The sequence below is a fragment of the Juglans microcarpa x Juglans regia genome, chromosome 1S (genome assembly GCF_004785595.1).
Source record: "Juglans microcarpa x Juglans regia isolate MS1-56 chromosome 1S, Jm3101_v1.0, whole genome shotgun sequence".
Taxonomy (NCBI): domain Eukaryota; kingdom Viridiplantae; phylum Streptophyta; class Magnoliopsida; order Fagales; family Juglandaceae; genus Juglans; species Juglans microcarpa x Juglans regia.
The window spans coordinates 28,881,157-28,892,711 of record NC_054595.1 but is presented as its reverse complement, the minus strand read 5'-3'; the positions used below and the strand labels follow the sequence as shown (position 1 = coordinate 28,892,711).

The 11,555-nt window shown below is 35.9% G+C and overlaps 1 long non-coding RNA gene across 2 annotated transcripts; it reads left to right on the top strand.

Annotated features, from left to right (window-relative positions):
- Positions 1-7,869: 7,869 nt before the first annotated feature.
- Positions 7,870-9,781, top strand: LOC121246482. 2 transcript variants are annotated; one of them, XR_005937117.1, is made up of 2 exons: positions 7,870-8,114; positions 9,214-9,781. It is a non-coding gene; the product is annotated as an uncharacterized LOC121246482 (long non-coding RNA). The 2 variants fall into 2 exon arrangements; XR_005937116.1 differs by lacking the exon at positions 7,870-8,114 and adding an exon at positions 8,635-8,887.
- Positions 9,782-11,555: the final 1,774 nt, after the last annotated feature.

Below are 11,555 nucleotides of genomic sequence, written 5' to 3'. Positions count from 1 at the left end.
TCTTCAAATTTAAAGATATACTTAAAATTACTGTAGTTCATAGTTCAAACTTTTGCTTTTTGAAGATGTCAACGTGGATAATTTTATCTACATTTCTTCAAATTTTGAAGTTGCATTGACTTTTGAAAAAGTCAATACCAGTGCTCTAATAGTACCATGCACGCCCAACAATCATATATACTCGTTAAACTATCATTCGAGACGTTTAACGGTACAAATAAGAGGTACATACGTATGTAGAAGAATCATGCGCAGTAAAATATACTCCACTCTTTTATGGGGTATTTTATTAATATTAAGCGCTATTAAAATTCTGTCCGCGTGTTGCATGGTTTTGAATTAACCTGATCAAGGTCACATACATCGATCTATTCTGACACGACTACTGTAACGTTTGACGTCAAAACATCATACTATATCTATATATGTTACTTCAAATGAATTTACCATTAGTAATTTAAAAAAAAAATAAAAATTAACATGATTTAATGCGTTTTTTTATTAGTATGTTAATATAGCACAGGCCACAGCAAAGATCGGAGGCTATCTCCTCAAAAGATCATGGACTACTGCCAATTCTTAATTTTTGCAAATCCATCTTCATACATTATATAGCTGCAGCACTATCTCGTAATTAACTTCGAAAGAAAAGGGGTACTTTTCTTAATCAGTCAATTTTGAGAAGGTAAAGCGTACAATTTGAGTTTGATCTTCTATCCTCAAATTCACGATGATGTAATCGGTCGGGTTACAATAGAGGCCCATTTCAAGTCTGGTTTAAAAGTGAGGTGCATGGTGTCCAATGTCCATGCAGATCAAGCAGGCCGAAGGAAAGTGGATCTCTTTTATTGCCGATTACTTGACAAGAGCGCACAACCGGCCATAAAGCGAATTGCGGTAAAAATTACTTTACCTATATCAATCGTGAATCGACTTTACAATCTAAATTAGTACGTACACTCAATTAATTCATAAGATATTAATTTTGGGTAAACAAATGATTTCTGTCAATGTTTCGGCCTTGTCATTATAAGCCGGGCCAGGGAAATAGGTCCGATTCTTAAAATGGATCTGTCGGCGCACGACTTCAATCAAGATGAGGGAGCGTGGAGGCCCTTGTCTAATTGAACATTTTATATTCTTCGTTGCAAGTATGCATGCAATGTGTGAGGCACAGTCTTGGGTGGCCCAAAAAGAAGCTAGGCCGGTTTAAAAAGTCCAACAAAAGAACTTTTGATCCACGGGATCTTGAGGGACGTGTAGACGCAGAATCGCTGATAGCCGAGCTATGAGCAAGAGGCTCATGACAAACTCCAACCATAATCTGAGGAACATCATTAAACGTCAATCAAAGATGCCTACCAATTTCACCTCAATCACATTAATTAAGCTGACATCTCGTGTTCCTTGCACTTATCCGACATGTAAGATGCGAAGACTCATGCCTCGTTTGGAATATAAGAGGAGACAACAAGCATGCAGTACCTCTGTACCACGTAAGAGGCTTAAAGACTTCTGTCCGCACTCATATGACAAGACTATATTGACAACGAACAAAAATTTCTTGTGCTAACTTTCACATTCGAGAGGTTCCCGGCCCACCGAAAATCACCGGAATCCGGAGGGCTCCTTGACGATGTCATCTGTTTTTCCACCCCCTTCTCAAGAGCTCCGGTCACGGACCCATTTGCTGGCATTTCCTCTCGACATTATGGGCCTTGGAACCTTATTCCATGCTACCCTTCAACTGAAAAACAAGGACCAAATAAAGAAAATTCACCAACTTAAACTAATTTGACGAAAGCAAGTACTTAGCATATATATGTGTTGGAGATGTATTCGACAAATGCACTGTTTTAGACAAAATGGATCCAAGTTATTACTGTCGAGCGATTATTATGCAAGAGAGAAACATTACTCTTACAATATATATTGGATGAAGTCTTGTCGGTGAATGTTTTTTCTTTCCTTGATGCAACAGGCCGTAGGAACTAGGATGTTGGGTTCTCTCTCTCTCTCTCTCATATAGACCCACAAAGGCTCGAGAAGTCTGACATGAACGACTAGAGCGAGTAGAATAAAATTCGAATCAAGCCACTCAGATCTGGCTTGTTGGGATTCTGGACAAACCCTCCAATACAATTACGCAACTCAGAGGGATATCATTAATATCCATCGCAGTTAGTGATATTGAAAGCGGGCCAGAGACTCGGTATTCTTGAGCTCATGTCAAGATCTGATTGGCTCAAAGGACAAATTTAGTCACAGAAGAGAAATCGACCTTGACTTTTTCTACAATTGAGGTAACTAAAATTGATCGGCAACTTACAAAGTTCCATCAAAAGCCCTGGTTACCATCACAGTTACTTTCTTTAAATGAAATGCGAGAAAAAGAGAGAGCAGTGAGCACTCAAAGTGACATGTTTGTTTACGACTTTTTCTTGTATTGAGTTGTGGTAGTGGCGTCAAATCAGAATCATGGCATTCAAATGCATGGCCAGAAGTACACCTCCCCCCTCTCTTCACTATGATGATCATGCATACGAACATAATCTTCACATTTACTTTCTTTAATTCACTCTCAAACATGCATCTATATTTATTGTTGAACTATATATTGGCACCGCGGTTTCGCTAACACTCGGGCAGAGAGGGAGAGAGTTTCAAGCACCCGCCAACTACTTTAAGGAACCTATCAAGAAGAGGACCTGAAGGGGAAATTTCTGCATGGGTGTTCTTTAACTCGTGACAAGAGCCCACACATATACCAGAGTCAGTCACAACCTCAACTACCATAGCTTCGCTCAGATTCCCCCAAGTAAAGCCAACCTTTCGCATCTCTCGATGGGATATGATTTCTTTATAGCAGGAACGCGACTACCAAGAAATTATCATATTTCCAGTCTTTACTGCTACCATATTTGAGTACATATTTGGTGTTTGGATGCTTTGTAAGGTCCATGTTTTCCCATACCTAATAATTCAGGATAAAGTTGACCCTGTCCAAGACTAAAGCATACTCATCCCCATTTGAATTCTTGGTGCTTAAATATTATAGTTCTGCAGTAAACGGAGTACCAATTCATACAACAATAAAGAAAAGATCTAGGATCAAACTTCAGAACTTAAAACTGAATGAGATGGCGTGTATTATAGAAGAAAGGGGCATGAAAAGGGCACGCGTAGGCTCAGGAGATTGGAATTTCTATCCGAGGCATTAAGCTACTTTTTTCCATTTGCGGTAATTGAGGTGCTGATTCAAAGCAGTGCAGCATCTGTTATTTAGTAAATGTGGACTCTTCCATACAGTTTTCGGCGAAATTTCCGTGATTGTTAGTTTGACATATCGTTTCAGAACTCTACCCTGCCGCCTATATTAGGGTTTACTTGTTTCCATAAAAAGCCAGTGAAAATCGAGTGAGACGACTACGTTCAGCCTAAATCTTGTCGTTAAAGTTTTAGGAAAGAAATTATTCAGTAGGTCAATTTAGATGATCGGACTCAAATAATTTGATATGGCATTAATTATTTATTTAATTAAATTTTGTTCTTATAGTTTATGACACTTTCTAGTGTAGTTCCCGAATACCACCTCAAAGCTGACAGTACAGTGCACAATTACGGATTAGAGGAATGTTATGCATCAATCATTATTCATTCTCAAATCTCATATTTATAGTTTTTTTGATAGGGTATAGGAGTATTTTTCATAAAGTACAAGGTGAGATGGTGAATAGTGACTGATGAGTATAATTTTTCTCTGGACTTATATCAACTGATTTTGGAACTTCATGCATTAAACAGCAAGAAAAGAACTGGTGTGCTTTTTCCGCCTTTCAAACCTCTCAACCAGTGTACGTCTCGCGTCTTGCCTTCCACAATGGCAGTTTTAAGTGGCATATGCGGAAATAGATCAGCAGTCGAAGGATCGATAGACCTAAATTTAACCTTTCTCACGATATATAAGGTGATCATAATTAAGACTACCAATATTAATTTCGAAGTTTTTTTTATGCATTTACCTACAGAAATCAACTGTTACGTATTAAGATTTTATTAAAATTAAACAATGTCTATGGAAATTGGTCTAAAATATAAGGTTGACAACAATAAGACCTAGTTTTGTGATAATGAGTAGTACTATCACTATAAAGAGATTTCACAAAAATAAATTTATAAATATATATTTTTTCTTGTAATACGTTAGGTTTATTTTACATTAAAAATGAATTTACAATTTGATGGAGCATGTTAAATCATTAAATTTGTGAGTTTAATTTTGTGAAATTTCTTTATCACTAAAACATTAATTCCATGTGATATTAAGCGGTAAAAATCGAAAAAAACTAGTCAGCTAAATCAACAGTGTTTGCAAAACTAAAAAAAAGGGAGAAAAGGTAATAAAAAGAGGTTATATAGAGAAACTGATCAAAGAGATCATAAGACTTCTAGAATTGAGTTCCGAAGCCTTCTCTCATTTCTAAGATTTCTTAATTACCACACACATAGAATCTTGATACTCATGCCATAGAGAAGAAACAAGATTTTTTATATATATATATATATATATATATATATATATAACAGGGACGCGTTGTACCAAGTTACGTACACATATAATCTCATGTAGACTGAAACATTTGGTTCAACACGTGCAAAGGGTCCCTTTTACCAAAACAAGGAGAGATATAGATGCTCATACGGGAATAGTAGCCTTGACAAGCAGACCATGATGTCGCAGGGCGAGGGAAAAGCACTTAGCCCAACCCCCACTTTGTGTGAAAAAGAAGATCTGTATATGATCTGTAAATAATAGCGGATGCAGTACGGTACTTTGTTTCTACTCGATCCCACTCAGCGAGTGTGAGCCAGACCCATAATCGATCCTTTTTTTTTTTTATTCCCTTTCTTGACACTGAGATATTGCAAGCATGTGATCTATGATTACGTGTAGGACGATCCAGGTCACCACCCTCCAAAGTTTCTGCAACGAGAATAACAAGCTTGTAATATTCATTAGTAGTACTTACTGAGGATAGAATCACATTTTATAACGTTAAAAAATATTGGGTCCAAAATTCAGTTTTAGGGTAAGTTTGAATAAACAGTTTAGATGAGATAAAATGTTTTGTTAAAAGTTGAATAAAATATTATTAAAATATAATTTTTTATTATAATTTTTATTTTAAAATTTGTAAAAAATAAATTATATATTATATTTTTATATAAAAATTTTAAAAAACCATAAAATAAAATATTTTTTTAGATCCAAACCCAACTTTAACTTAACTTGTTAACAAAATCTTGCAATCCTTGCGATTTCAATGGATAAAAGAAAAACGGGGGCGTCACGGGTAATCAAGGGGTCAGAGGAATGGTATAAACTAATAATTAGAATGGTCAAAGTGCCTCGCGATTGGCTCGTGAGTAAGGGAAAGATCCGAGGAGGAGCAGATGAATGTACGAGGAGGATGTGCGTGCGTGTGGAAAACTGTGGCCGATGTGGGAATTAATTTAATATGGGATCCACTTCTCCGTGTTCGACGCTAACATGTCAGTATTAATGTCGCTCTTCAGTACAATTTGCAGCCACATCAACGGACGTCATGTCTCAAGTCCTAGATCTACCTCTCTTTTCTCTCCGGAGTTGGTTTTACGGTTAACTGCAACACTGGAGTTCAAGATGCTTGGCGTCTTGAGGTTGAACAGCCTTTGCGTCCTCACTCTGATTATACCTCCGGTCATATAAGTCGTTAGACAATTCTCTATGACGTACTTGCCTCAATTCTCTATGAATTTGAAGGAAAAAGTACTGTGTTTCTTAGGTTTTCTATTTTTTTTAAAAAAAACTTAGTACTGCAAACTACGTACGACCGTCATTCACGCTTCGCTTGCATATGCATTTGACTATTGGATAATGCAATTTGGCATGACAAAAAGAGAATTTGGGAGAAATTTCAGTCGCATCATGTGAATTCCCTCCTTTCTCGCTCAAGCTCGTGTTGGGTTACTCGATTGGTCTTTGAAAAACTAAAAAGATATGCGGTTTAATTAAGTACGTGTCGGTGGATATTAAATAGTGTATGTGTGTAAATTATACAGCCAATTAGAGCATATATTTTCGAGCTTTAAACGCTAAGTACCTCTTCCTCAAATTTAATGAAGGATCGATAGATTGTGTTCACTTGAAAACTAAACAGCATCATATTTTTTGACCGCCTATTTCTTAAAGAGTTAATTTTATAATCGGTCCATCTGTTTTTCTTTAACCAACAACCTTCTAATGGGTGACTTTCATGTAGCTGAATTAAGCAACTAAACTAAGCCAAATATCTGTTAATAGACTGATTAAATGATCAATTGTCTCTTCGGCAGTGCGCATATTATTGCGCATGCAAGGTAATTTAGAAAGTAAGAATTAGTAAGGCTGGTTTTTTTTAAAGAAATTAATTATCTACAAAACAATATAATTTTCAGTGTCAGTGGGACTGTTAATAAGCTTAATTTCGATTAAGGGATGGGAACTATTATAGCATCATACATTGGTTTCGTGAGTTTGCGTTTATGAATTTTTTTGTGAACCAAATATTTTTTAGAAAAGTAATTAATATAAAATTAAATGTATTAATTTTGAGCTCGATGGAAAAGTACTGGTCGGGTATGTTATTTTTTTTTAATTTTTAATTTCAAAAGAATAGAATAAATTATGTTGCTAAGTCCTAAAGGGATATATTGACTTCTGGTTGCCATATATATATGTGCAATAGAAAATAAAAAGATATTAATTGTAACATTAATTACATTAAACACATGAAAAATAACATCTATATCAATGCTAGATGACTTGGCTATCTGCAGATAGATAACCAAAATCTTCAAGAAATTTAAACCTCTTATAATATTCAAACCTTGATCTACTGCTTTCATGGGAACTATTGAAAGTCATTTTAATATAGGACTGTAGGTGCGTGCATGGAATATTAAATGTAACATTGTACAGAAATGAAGTAGCACTTAATCGTAATTGGACTGTTTCGGCTGCTCGTAAATAAAGCCATGCCACCACGAATACTCAAAGCATGCTGAAACCCAAAATTAACTTAATAAAAACCACACACACAAACTTGATACAAGCAACTGCATGCTCTAAAATCATGCATGTTCTTCTAACGAAGATCACTTAAAAAGGTCATCTCATGGGTACGAATTAATTAGAGGTTTGAACCAATATTATAATTGGAATTCGGTACAGCGATTTGTAGGTGTTCGAAGAGGCGCTGTAGATATCCCATTTGCTGAAGAGGGGAGAAAAATTAAAGATCACAACTTTTGGACCGTCTCAACAGCGATCAGTTGAAAACATATCTCCAGCGAATTAAGAAATTCAACGACCATAAAGGGGATTTAGTGGAGACAGCTCATTGCCATGGATATTAACGGATGAGCTAGTTCTATTGTAATATATTGTCAGTAATTTACTCACATATTAATTACTTTATAGCTAAATTATATAATGAATATGATGGAAAAAAAATAAGGCACCGTTTGGATACAGAAACGATTTCATCTCATGATTATTACAACTTTTTTAAATTATCATACAAAATATAATAAACAATTCAACTTTTTGAAATCTAAAAATAATAATAATATTAAAAAATAATATTTTATTTAACTTTTAAATTTTATTTAAAATCATCTCATTTCATATTACTATCCAAACGGGTCCTTAAGTGATGGTGCATGGCATGATGGTGAGCAAAGTAATACAAGTAACTATACGTGTATTACGAGTCTTAATTGGAAAAACTAAAGGTTGCTTTTTGGATTACAAACCAGGATTTGAAAAAGAACCACAAAAGGCCAAAAACTTGGAAAGGCTAATTCCCTTTAAACTTAGATTGAATCTAAAAGTGGCAAAGGGGTGATCAAGGCAGCAATAAACTGGAAGTCGAAACCCTAGATAGGGTGAAACCCCCTCTGATATTTGGCTGGGTCAGAGGCCGGTCAGGGTCAGGGCCCTGTCAGTTCTTCCCGCCCCCACAGCTTGAAAATGCTTGTGGAGGACGCAACATATCCTACAAGCATAAGCGTACGCCACTACACATTAATGGGTAAGTTTCCGTTTTCCCAATCCTCAAAGATAGCTATTATGCTGTTGACATCTGTGGAAGGGGGACTGGTTCAGAGAGTTTAAAGTTTTTGGTAAATTTGGTACCTAGGATTACGATGGATAACTGTTGTGGGCACCTCTCTCTCTCTCGACAGATCTCTCAGGCACCAAACAGTCCCCTATCTTATTCAATGCTCATACCTCCCCTTCCGTCTCTGAAACTCTATAAATACAATGTCCTCCCAACTCTCTTAATCCCTCAGCAGCTGATCTCCATCTCTCCCCCTCTTTCTCCTCCTTCCCTGCGAGTCTATTTTTTTAGTAGCCCTTTATACTTATTTAGTACTTTCTCCACACCCAGAATATTTTTGTTATTAAACTATCAAGTGGGTCTTACAAAAAATTTTAAACCTAGACATGTGGATGAACGTTTAGAAGTTTTTTTTGCGTGATCTTCTATTTTCTGTTACTTCTTTTCTTCATTTTTCAGTCATGGGATGAGATTTAGGGTTAGGGTTTCTTCGTTCAATTCTGTCTTGTTCATTGGCTGATTATAACGATGGTGATCTGAGGGCTAACAGTCACTGTTTGCGGTTGGAGCATCATCAAGATTCACAATCTTTTAAGGCTTTTGTGGGGCTTGTCCCTTTCTAATTCGTTCCAGACGGCCTTTGATCTGGGAATCTTGATGATGCTGCAGCGGCAATAAATGGCTAATACTAGCCAGGTTAATTACTGAAGACGGTGCACTAATTTTTCGTATCAAAAAAGGAGGTAACTGGTTGTCATAATCAATTATATACTTAGTAGAAATCCGTTTGCTTTTAAGGATTTTAGATTTATGGATTAAAAACCACGAGCTCTTGGTAGTTGAAATTGCACCTTCTGCTCGATCTTCTTGATTAGAAATTTCATCCTAGCACGTACATATGCTGGTTAATATGGTTAGGGTTTGCGCTAAAAAAATGCTGCCCGGCCGCGTAAGGGCAATATATTGTAACATGGGTTATTTGGAAAATTTCCTTTTAGCGATTAGCGATTTGAGTGGTTTTCCCGATCCTTTTGTTATTCGTACTGCAACTGATCCCTGGTTTCAGCAGGTATGTCTGTACTTTTTGGTGGAAAGTTGGGTAACCCCAGAATCATGACGTACTATTGCTCGATCTATTATATCTGGGTATTCTCTTTTTTCTACTTTTTCTCTCTGATCTAGATCTTGATATTGATTTCGATCTGAATATTATCTATCTATACCAGCGCCAGATCAGTGACCAGTTTTTTATAATATGAATGTGTTTGGACTATACATAAAGCACAACATATACAATCAATTTGGTTCTTTCGTACACTTCAATTAAGGTATTTCTTATATATGATTGCATTTAGGTTTGTTCTCCGGGATTGTATTATTTAGGACTTCTGGCCAGGTTTCCATACGAGAGAAAAGTGATCATCTTCTTCAAATCCGCTTCTTGTTGGGGACCCATTCAGTTTCCTACGTCTTTCCTATTCTAATCTCGACTGCACTTGGTTGGCAATAATTATAAACTGAGATTTTTATTGATGGTTCTTTCTAGTCCGATTAAGCGAGAACATAGCTAGGCTGGAGCAATATATAATGCTTGTACTAAGAACACAGACTGTTAATATTTAAGCCATTTGATTTTAGCTAGCTATATATCAACAAAGGAATCCCGTTGCCCTCAAGAACTTGTTCTGGTTGGGTGGACAGTAATTCCAAAGTCTATAAATAACTATAATTTACTCGTAATATCACCATATATTTGATCTACTTTTTAAGATTGTCCGAGAAATCTACATCCTTGATTTCTTTCTTTCCACAATAACGACATGATCTTGCCTCATTGGCCGTGAGCTCTTTTCTTCTTCGCTATTTTGTTTAACGCTAGCTATATATGTTCATTGGGAATGAATGCATGAGTTAATGTCCTGGGAAGTTTAATTGATGATCTACTCATCATGTCCTGGTGCACATGGGTGAAAATACATGGTTCTGTTGTCAGTTCTACTGCCAGTTAACTTTTGAAGAAAGCCATCGTACGTAGATATATATAATGATCGCGGTTTAAGGAAATGCCAGCACAAGTGAAATAGATTTGCTACACTGATCACCAATTATATATTAATACTTTCACTCATGACAATATATATTAGCTAGAATGATATTCCAAGTTTGCAATCCGTTTAAATATCTCTAATTAATTGCAGTACTGTCACGTCCGAAAGCTTTAATGACATTACAATGTTATGAAAGCTGTTGTATACATACATATCACAGCCATTCAAATATTTTGTACCTTCGATTAATTTAAACGACTTATTTCCAGTTTCAACGCATAGATACCTGCAATTATGATTTTATCGCGTTTACGTACAATTCGGATCATTTATATTAATCCATGCTTGAAACTGGCAACGTTATAGTCTCTCATGATTTACATATAAATCCTGTCCCTCATGCAGCGCGCGCGCGGTTGATGCCTGATGAATTTGGAGTTTTGGACCTAACTAGTCATGCAGTGCTTTCTAGCTTGCAGAAGTTGATGAAGTAGCTGATCTTTAATTTGGATCCATTTCTTTTAGTGTTTGTTTAGGAATGGACATATATGCATGAGTAAATCATTAATTACTTTTCTTGTATGCATGCTTTGATGGCGTAATTGCACAAAATCTCCTCTTGATTTTTCACGTCTAGATCAAGACTAGACCTATTAATATTCACGAGCTAATTAGTCACTTGTTTTTAATTAATTAGGACGTAAACGGCCTCTTGTTAATCAATTATAAAAATATGCATATTCGTTAATGAATAAATATTATTTGGTATCCTGCGCGTTTAATTGATTTTCATGAGATTTGGAATCTGTCTTTGTTGATATTTTCTCTACCTTAATTATATGCAATTTCTTTAAAATGATGCAAAACGATTTGCTTCTAATTATATACTTCTTTTTATGTCGCTTAATATATATATATATATAGATATTATATATTCTTTGATGATCATGATGATTTGATCACTTAAATAAATGAAAAAAATGTGTGATGATCCCGCATAATATTTATTCATGAAGCTAGCTGGACCTGGCATTGATTTGTACTCGACCATGTCTCAGCGGACTAATAACAATTTGCAGTGTACGTGTTCGTTAATTATCTTGTAGCAAATTATCCGCTACCAAATAGAGCACTCCAGTTTTGTACATGTTTTGTTGATTCAGGTGAAAAGCAGTACATGCATCCATCCACTTTATTATTTCTTCCATCTTTTATAGTCATGCTAGCTATATATAATATAATATGGAATTGTGACGTTGCCTAATTCAATTAATCGATCCTGGCTGGCTGGCTTTGGATCCACCAATGTGGTACAGCGATCCCACTCGGCTGCGCCAATCTATCTAGCTGGATGGAGTACTAC